Below are 8,063 nucleotides of genomic sequence, written 5' to 3'. Positions count from 1 at the left end.
AGATTAGGGCCTGATATTTTGGAAATAATCTTGATCAGTGCCCGTTGATGTAAATAAATCAAACTCCAAATCCTGGGTGTTGTTTTGATGTTTCTGAGCCTGGCTGCATCTGATGTAGTCAGGCATCACTCATACATGTCCTTTGTAGTTGCTGAGTGAAGGGAGGCATAGCCAGCATAAGCTCAGCTGTAACATGAAGGATTTGACCTTCTGACCTAGCATGCTAGTTTCAAACCTCCATTCTTCCACCTGTAAGACCTGGCTCCCTCTACTAGGGTGGATACCAAAAGAAGAGTCCATCCTGCTGCAGCATCAATCTTCAGATATGGAAAATAATTGCAGTGAAATTAAAGCTTTTCAGTAAAGTGCAAATTGCTTCCACAGTGGTGGGGGAAATTCTGTTTAATACTTTGAAATTTATGTATGTTGTAAAACTGTAGCAAACTATGGTTTTAAACACATAAACTGAAGACTTTCCAATGGGGATATAAAATTAGAGAGTAAATCCAGTGAATGACTTTCTAAATCCCAAGAGTCTATAATCTGCATCTATGATGTCTTGCCATGACATGACTTTTTTCAGGTCATCTAAACAAGGAGTCTTATGGAGACTCTGAAATAACTTTTTTTAAAAAAGCATTAAGAAATTATGATTGAAGGGTTTCAAACCCTAATATTACAGGCAAGACTTCATTTTTATGAAACACAAAGCATTCTGTTTCTTCCACTTCTAATATCTTCGCAAGAGAAGCCACTACCAAATCATGCTCCTGCAGCATTTCCCGGTAGTGGGACACTGCTTGCTCAGTCCTTGCTAAACACCACTCAGGAGTGATAAGCTTCATGTCTTGCACTTATAACATTCCATTTATTCTAGGGATTGAGGAGATCTGTAAATTGATACCAGGATGACTATCCTGTCCTGCCTAGGTTATTTGGGGTGTTGCTGGAATCTGGTCCATCTCTTCTGGAGGAAGACAGGACACTCCAGATTCTATCTTCTTGGCCAGCTCTTTCATCAATCTGATATTAGTTGCATCAACTAGTGAGTAAGAGACAGTTCCTTCTGCAGTTTTGTTTTGATCTTGCAAAATATTAAGAACAACTTCCCGCAACTCTTGTATTGGTTTTGCTCCATTTTTAATGGCTTCTTCGTGTAGCCCAATAACATCAAATGTGCCTTTTCTTGCCAATAGCTTTAATTTGCAGATACAAAATTTAGCAAATTTTTCAGCCACAGGAATTTTGGACAAAATGGTAACTATTTCACTAGAAAGTGCACCCTCTTCAGGGAACCTCAGACATTCTGTCAGAGTGCTGTTAATCTTATGGGACAGTTCCAACTGTGCTTTCCTTTCTTCCTCTTCTTCAGTGCTCTTCCAGAATGAAATATGCATTTCCTCTTTTACTTTTCTTTTTGTTTTAAGTTCCATAGGAGGCCATTTATAGATTTTCCCCTTGGATTTCTGCCATTCTTCCAGCTGTTTTCTTTGATCCTCTGCTGTTGTCCTTTTAATATTTGGGTTAGTTTGGGTACCATTTGGTACTCCTCTCTCATTTCTGGTTGTGACACTAGCTTGAGTCTTGGGAACTGTCTTGCTCAGGAAATGCTTCAGGGGAAAATTCTTTTTCAACTTGGGGTCCAAAGTCTGTGCCCTTTGTTGAAAGCTGTTGGTTCTAATTGCCCTTATGCTAGGAGTGGTTGGAAAGACTGAGTTAAAGTTGCCAGCTGTCAAATTAAGCCTCTGGTTTATGGTTTTGATTTTTGCAGTACACACAAGGTTGTGTGGACTTCTGATCTTTCTTGATGTTTGGATGTCTGTTGTTAGGTCCTCCCTGCAGGAAACTGGACGATGCCTTGGCTTTGGCATGTTTTACTTTCTCTTCAGTAACAGTGTAAAACTGTACCTTAGTTTCTTTTCATCGTTCATATTTACCCCATTAACCTTTACATCCTTTATGTTCTTGACCACTTACTAAGGGTCTGAATGAAGTGAGCAAAAACTGCCCTTTGGGGTTTTTCTGGTCTTGCAAGCTTTACAGAGTTGCTGAACCTCTACTGGTAGAGTCCTTATTTGTGTTTTTCTAACAAATTGTTTATTAGCCTTATCTTTGAGAACAGCACTATTCACAAAACTTTTGCCTAAGACTTATTTAGGAGTCAAATTGCTCTTGGTTTGATTATGAGTTAGGCTTTGGCTTACTTGTGGTAAGCAGGATCTGGCTTCTTCTCAGGTTCTGATAAAGTTTGAGGCAAACTCCCATTGTTCAGTTCTTTAAAAAAGCCATCCAAAGATTTATTTTCAACATGGGTGCTACCCAAAGAATCTGTACATTTTACATTTGCTTAACCTGTTATTTGCTGCTTTGTAGTTTTTGGTCCCTGTGCATTAGGTGACCTCATGTGTTATCTTGACAGTTTCCCCTTAGTGGATGATCCAGCTTTATGTGCTGGTGATTCTTGCTGGAAGGTTTACAGTTTGGGTTAGAAGAAACACCTCTTAAAGTCAGACTTTTGCCCACAAGTTTTGATGCCTTTAACTTTGGCTTCTTGGACACTGTGATATTAGCTGGTCTGAACTGGAGTTTAATGCTGATGGGCCTTGTAGCTTTGACATACATAACAACGTGGCTTATAACATCCTTTTTGGGTTAATGGTAGATATAGAAGGTGGTGGATTTGGGCAATTATTCTTGGCTTTTAGGTAAGGCTTGGTATTTTGGTTCTTCAATTTTCCCTTGGTGGCTTGGTATTCCTGCAGCTTTTTTCTGCCATTTTTCTGATGTGGCATTGGCAGCAGAGGGCTCTGCCTTCACCATGACTTCTCAGTGACAGTTTCCCTTTCAAGAAACACAGTTTTTTTAAAAGAAATTCATAGACCAAAAGTCAAAGGATGGAAAACAATACTCCATGCAACAGGAACCTGTAAATGTAGTGGTAGCTATTTTATTTTCAGACCAAGTTGGTTTGAAGGCATGTCTGATTGAGGGACAAAGAAAGTCATTATATACTTGTCAGACAAACAATCTAAGAGGAAGAGAAAACTATGATAAATATATATGCACCAAGCACAAACACACCCAACTATATACAACAAGCATTAATGAACATGAAAAATTAAATAAGCACTAATATAATTGTAGTGGTGTACATAATACCCCATTGTTCATATTGTAGATCAATTAGACAAAAAAATCAACACAGAAATAGTACTGAACCAAAGTTTTGAATAAATGGGCTTAGTAGATATCTACAGAGTGTTTACCTCACAATAACAGAGGATACATTATTCACAGCTGTGGAAATTTTTGTGAGTTAATTAAATGATGAACCATATAATAATGTAAATGAAATTGTGCTTGACAAATAGTGCATCAAATTCTTAATATTCTTGCTTTTGTTTTTCTCCTTTTTCATAATGTAACAGTTTAAAATTGATTTCTGGCCTGAGACACTCAGAGGAAGCAACTGAAATATTTGGTATAGTAGCTGGATGGGTCAACTGGAATTTCAAGAGAAGATATTCTGCATGAAGGAAGAGTCCAGCAGGAGGGAACTGGCATGATATGAACTAATCAGGTCATACCCTTCACATTTCCTAAATCAGCACCGATAATGAGAATTCTACTGGGTCTTAGAGAGTGAAGATCCATTAAGTAAATTGTGTACTTTTGCTCCTTTTTTTCTTTCAAAAACAGACTGGGAAAGTCGATGGAAGAGACTCTGGTTAACCAGGAAGTGCTCTGATTATCCAAAGCTCAAAGGCAACAGAGAGGTCCTACCGTAGCAAAGGAGGCAAAAAACAAGAAACAAAACAAAATGATATTTTTTTGTCTTCCAAGAACTGGAAGTGATACCATAAATGGCTATACAAAGGATCAAAAGAAAGAGCATAAGGATTCAGAGGGGTGCAAATTAACTCAGTAGCCTGCAGGGTTCAGCTTAGCCTCTCCTTCATATTTCTTACTCAGGTGAGCTCCAACCTCCTTAGAGTTCTCATTTTTAAAAAGGCAAAAGACAAAAGAAATTTCATAAAATACACAGGAATATATCATTGACTAAGATGTCCACTAATCTAACCATAACTTTAGTTCCAGATTATGGTTTTAATGACATGAAACTAATGAAAACCTGATCACATTTAACATATTATTTTTGAAAAATGAGAGACTCTCAAATCATACTATATAAACAATAATATACATTACATTTATACAACCAATTTTAGCATCATTTTAACCAATTTATAGCCTTAATTAGCATTCTTTTCCTCAATTATTTTTAATTACTTTGACAATCACCCCCAAGAATTTTGGCAAGGATATGGTGGGGAAATTTACTGCAATTGAAATTATAAATTTTATTGCTCTAGTAGGAATTGAAACATGATATCAATTAAACTGTCATTTCTTATTCCCTTAGTTCATGTGATCATCATTCTAGGCATGTATAAAACATGCATGTGGCATAATTATGTAATTCCCTAAGCTATTCAGCCCTAATATATCAATACTATTCTTGTTAGGAGTGTTGGGAGCCTGGAATCTTATTAGAACAACACCCTCGGCAGTGTAAGTGCCTGAATTATTACTTTTTCCTTCCTACTTCTCCAGTCATAAAGCTCAGACCAAGTAGAACACCATAGAAAGAGTTTAATAACTTCTACAAGGAGACTGATGCATGAACTTCCTTGTTATCTCCATATTTTACTGCTGATTGGTTGTTCAGCCACTTCTGCATGCTCTATTACCTTCCAAAGACAAGTTCAAGACACATTCAAGCTTAAAGTGGCTTGCAAGTCATAAAGCATTCTGCAGATATGAGAGTACAGTATGAAAATGATTAGATAGAAAAATGAGACCTAGTTTTAATATGAATAAAACATTGAAATCTCAAGGATACAGCATATGTGTATAGTTCTTGCTTACTTCCCATTTTATCTTGGCAGTTTTAAAATCTGGAATACATGGTTTCTGAGACTTTTGTGACTTGCTGCTATAGGTTAGACCTAAAATGTCCCCTACAAGTCTCACATTCAGAATTGGACCTGGTAGGAAGGGGTGAATAAGTGGGGGAGTGCTCTGGAATAGTATATTCTTGTTCTTGTATCCCTGCTTCTGACTTTTCTTCCTGAGTGTCATGAGCTGTGCACCTTTTCCTTGGTCGTGCTTCTCTGCAATTCTGTTTCTGCCTTAGAGCCAGCTGATAATGAACTGAAACCATGAACCCAAATAAACCTCTCCTCTGTGAAGCTGTAAATGTTGGGTATTTTGTCCCAGTGATGGGAAAATGGTTATCAGAAATGGGGTCACTATTGTGACCATATGTGATTATGTGATTCAGAAGCCATGGGAACTGGTTTACAGGAGGAATTTAGGAAGATTTGGAGATGTCAGCTAGAGAAATCTTAGAATGTTATAAGCAGAGAGCAGAATGTTGTAGCAGAGGGGCTGCTCAAGCCTTTTGTAACTCACATCTCACCAAACCTGCTTGTAATCGAGCACAAAAGACCGGAATGCTGGCAGAAATGCAGGTAGTAAAGGCCGGGATCAGTAGTTTTCAGTTGGGAATAAGGACCCAAAGATATTGGACTGTTATACTATGGCAGAAAATTTGCCTTTATTTGTTCATGTTTTGAGACTTTGTGGGACACAAAGGGTGGTGGACTAATTAATTGGGCAAAGGAAATTTCAAGGTAGTCCAATGTTTAGGCTGTCACACGGTACTGCAGGCTGCTTTTAGTCAAATCTATAGTAAAAATCAGGGGCAAAAGGCAGATCTGACAAATCTTCAGTTTTCCCAGAAAAGAAATACAGTGATATCTCAGTTAATGAACTCAATTCTTTTTTTATATTAAAGATAAAAGAACAAAAACATATTAATAAACACACAGGCAATTACAAAATAACACGAAAACAATACAAACAATACAGAATTTCAGACAAGGTGATAGGAAATTAACAATGATTGTTGTATTACATATTGATACCTTAAAATTGGTTATGCAGGTAAACATATATAGGTATGTAAGATTGATCAAACAATTAAACATTAACTGTTCCTTTCAATAAAGCAATAGAAATCAGTAGTACAAATATTTGAGCTATCCTGTATATATACATATATACATATTTTCCCCTTCTTTCTTTCTTATCTCTTTTCCTTCATCCCAATCGTTCTTTTCTTTTGAGCAGTTTCTTTCCCTTTCACAATATCTATTGTACCTTTTAGATTTTATTCAGTCTTTCAGGTTCTTATATTAGTGAGATAATATGGTGTTTACACATGCAGGTCTGATTTATTTCACTTATGATTATGGACTCTAGTTGTGTCCATTTCTCTATATGAACTCAATTCTATCCATGATTCTGGTCAAGAATCAAATCAATTTTATCCATATGGTCAACACTGAACTGAGCCACTGAATTTGATTTGGTTCTCATCCGATTAGATTAGAAACCAGAATTGTGAAAAGAACTGAGATCATGAACCAAGATACCACTGTGCCTGTGAGGTGGGGGCAAAGGAGAGCATAGTTGCTAGAAAAATTAACATTAAAAAGAACGCAGGTGCTTTGCATCAGGACCATAAGAAAGATGGCTTGAAGAGACCTCAGAGAATAGACCAGATCCTACCCTTCACAGGCTCAAGGGTGCAAAACTGTAATTATTTAATTTGAGAAGATAGTACCTGAGATATCTGCTCACTCAGGGCCATCTAAGTAAGTATATCTCCATGTTTAGTTATCCAAGCATACAAAGTTCAGTCATCCAGGTATTCAAATGCTGCTGCAACTATAATCTAAGAAGTCCTGGCTACTTCTTCCACCAAGAGCAGATCTTGGCATCCTCCATGCAGTACTGATTTTACAGGGATGCACAATAGAAGAACAACGGGCTAACAAAATCCTCCACCTTGTTCTTATTTCAGAAAAAGGCCTGAGAAGCCAGTCAATGATGCATAAGAGGGTCACAGTCCTGTCAGGGGCCCCTAAGAGGGCAATATATGAAACTGTGACAGTGAAGCTGAAGATATAATAGAGACTCAAGGAAGTTGGAGATGCCAAGGATGTGAATTATCTCCTGTAGTGAGTGGAGACAGTTCAGCCAACAGGCTGTGAGGCTGTAACAAGCAAGGTTGTAGCAGAGGGGCTGCTCAAGCCTTTTGCAACTCATGTCTCACCACAACCTGCTTCAGATGCTAGATACTGAGCTATGGAATTTAATGCTTTTCTTGATAGATTTCAGTCTTGTTATGGTCTCATTCCATTTTCCCTCTCTGTTTCTCCCTTTTGGAATAAGATGATTTACTTTGTGTTACTGTATGTTGGGATATTTAACTTTCTTTTTGATTTTTATAAGGACTCTCTTGTGGCTTGTGTCTAGATTTGCCCTCAAAGCCTCATATGGTCATGGGGGGGGTTTCAGAGGTGGCTGGATCTAGGTCATGTGATATTGGGATTAAGGTTGTGTGATTACTAAATTAGTCCACTGATTGGTTTGACATAGTTCTGGTAGGACTATGGGTGCTCCATGCTGCTGCCCTGCTCTATAGGCAGGTAGCCTAGTAAGATATAAGGGGCAGAAGGAGGGTTACTGCTTATTGCTTGTCACTTGCTGCTTGTTGCCTTCTGCCTGCCATGAACTGTTTCTCCTCTGCAATGCCCCTCTGCTATGCTGCCCTGCGTTTGAGCCAGGCAATTATGTCCTGAAACCTCTACAAACTGTGGCCTAAATAGACTTTTCCTCCTTTAACTTTGGGTTTTGGGTATTTTGTCTCAGCAATGAGAAAAAATTAACTTAGGCTCAGAGCTGAGAGTTTGCTTTGTGCCTCAGAAAAGACTTTTTCTTCCTTATACCAGTTATACTTTATTTTTTAAAAATTAGTTTTATTGGTACATTTTAGATATACATAATGATAACATTCATCATAAGGAATTTGTACCTGTACATGATATATCTTAATTGCTTTTTCCAATTTCCCTCCCCTCTCTTCAATCCCCCTTCCCCTATGTTGTTTCTATTTTTCCCTCCTATTCTCGGAGGAGACTTGGAATTGGACT

At 37.8% G+C, this 8,063-nt stretch overlaps 1 pseudogene; it reads right to left on the bottom strand.

Annotated features, from left to right (window-relative positions):
* Positions 1-647: 647 nt before the first annotated feature.
* Positions 648-2,820, bottom strand: LOC102023821 (annotated as a pseudogene).
* Positions 2,821-8,063: the final 5,243 nt, after the last annotated feature.

This window comes from Chinchilla lanigera, unplaced genomic scaffold (assembly GCF_000276665.1).
Source record: "Chinchilla lanigera isolate Chin_1 unplaced genomic scaffold, ChiLan1.0 scaffold00025, whole genome shotgun sequence".
Classification (NCBI taxonomy): Eukaryota; Metazoa; Chordata; class Mammalia; order Rodentia; family Chinchillidae; genus Chinchilla; species Chinchilla lanigera.
The sequence above is the reverse complement of the archived record's forward strand: the minus strand, read 5'-3'. Positions and strand labels throughout refer to the sequence as shown.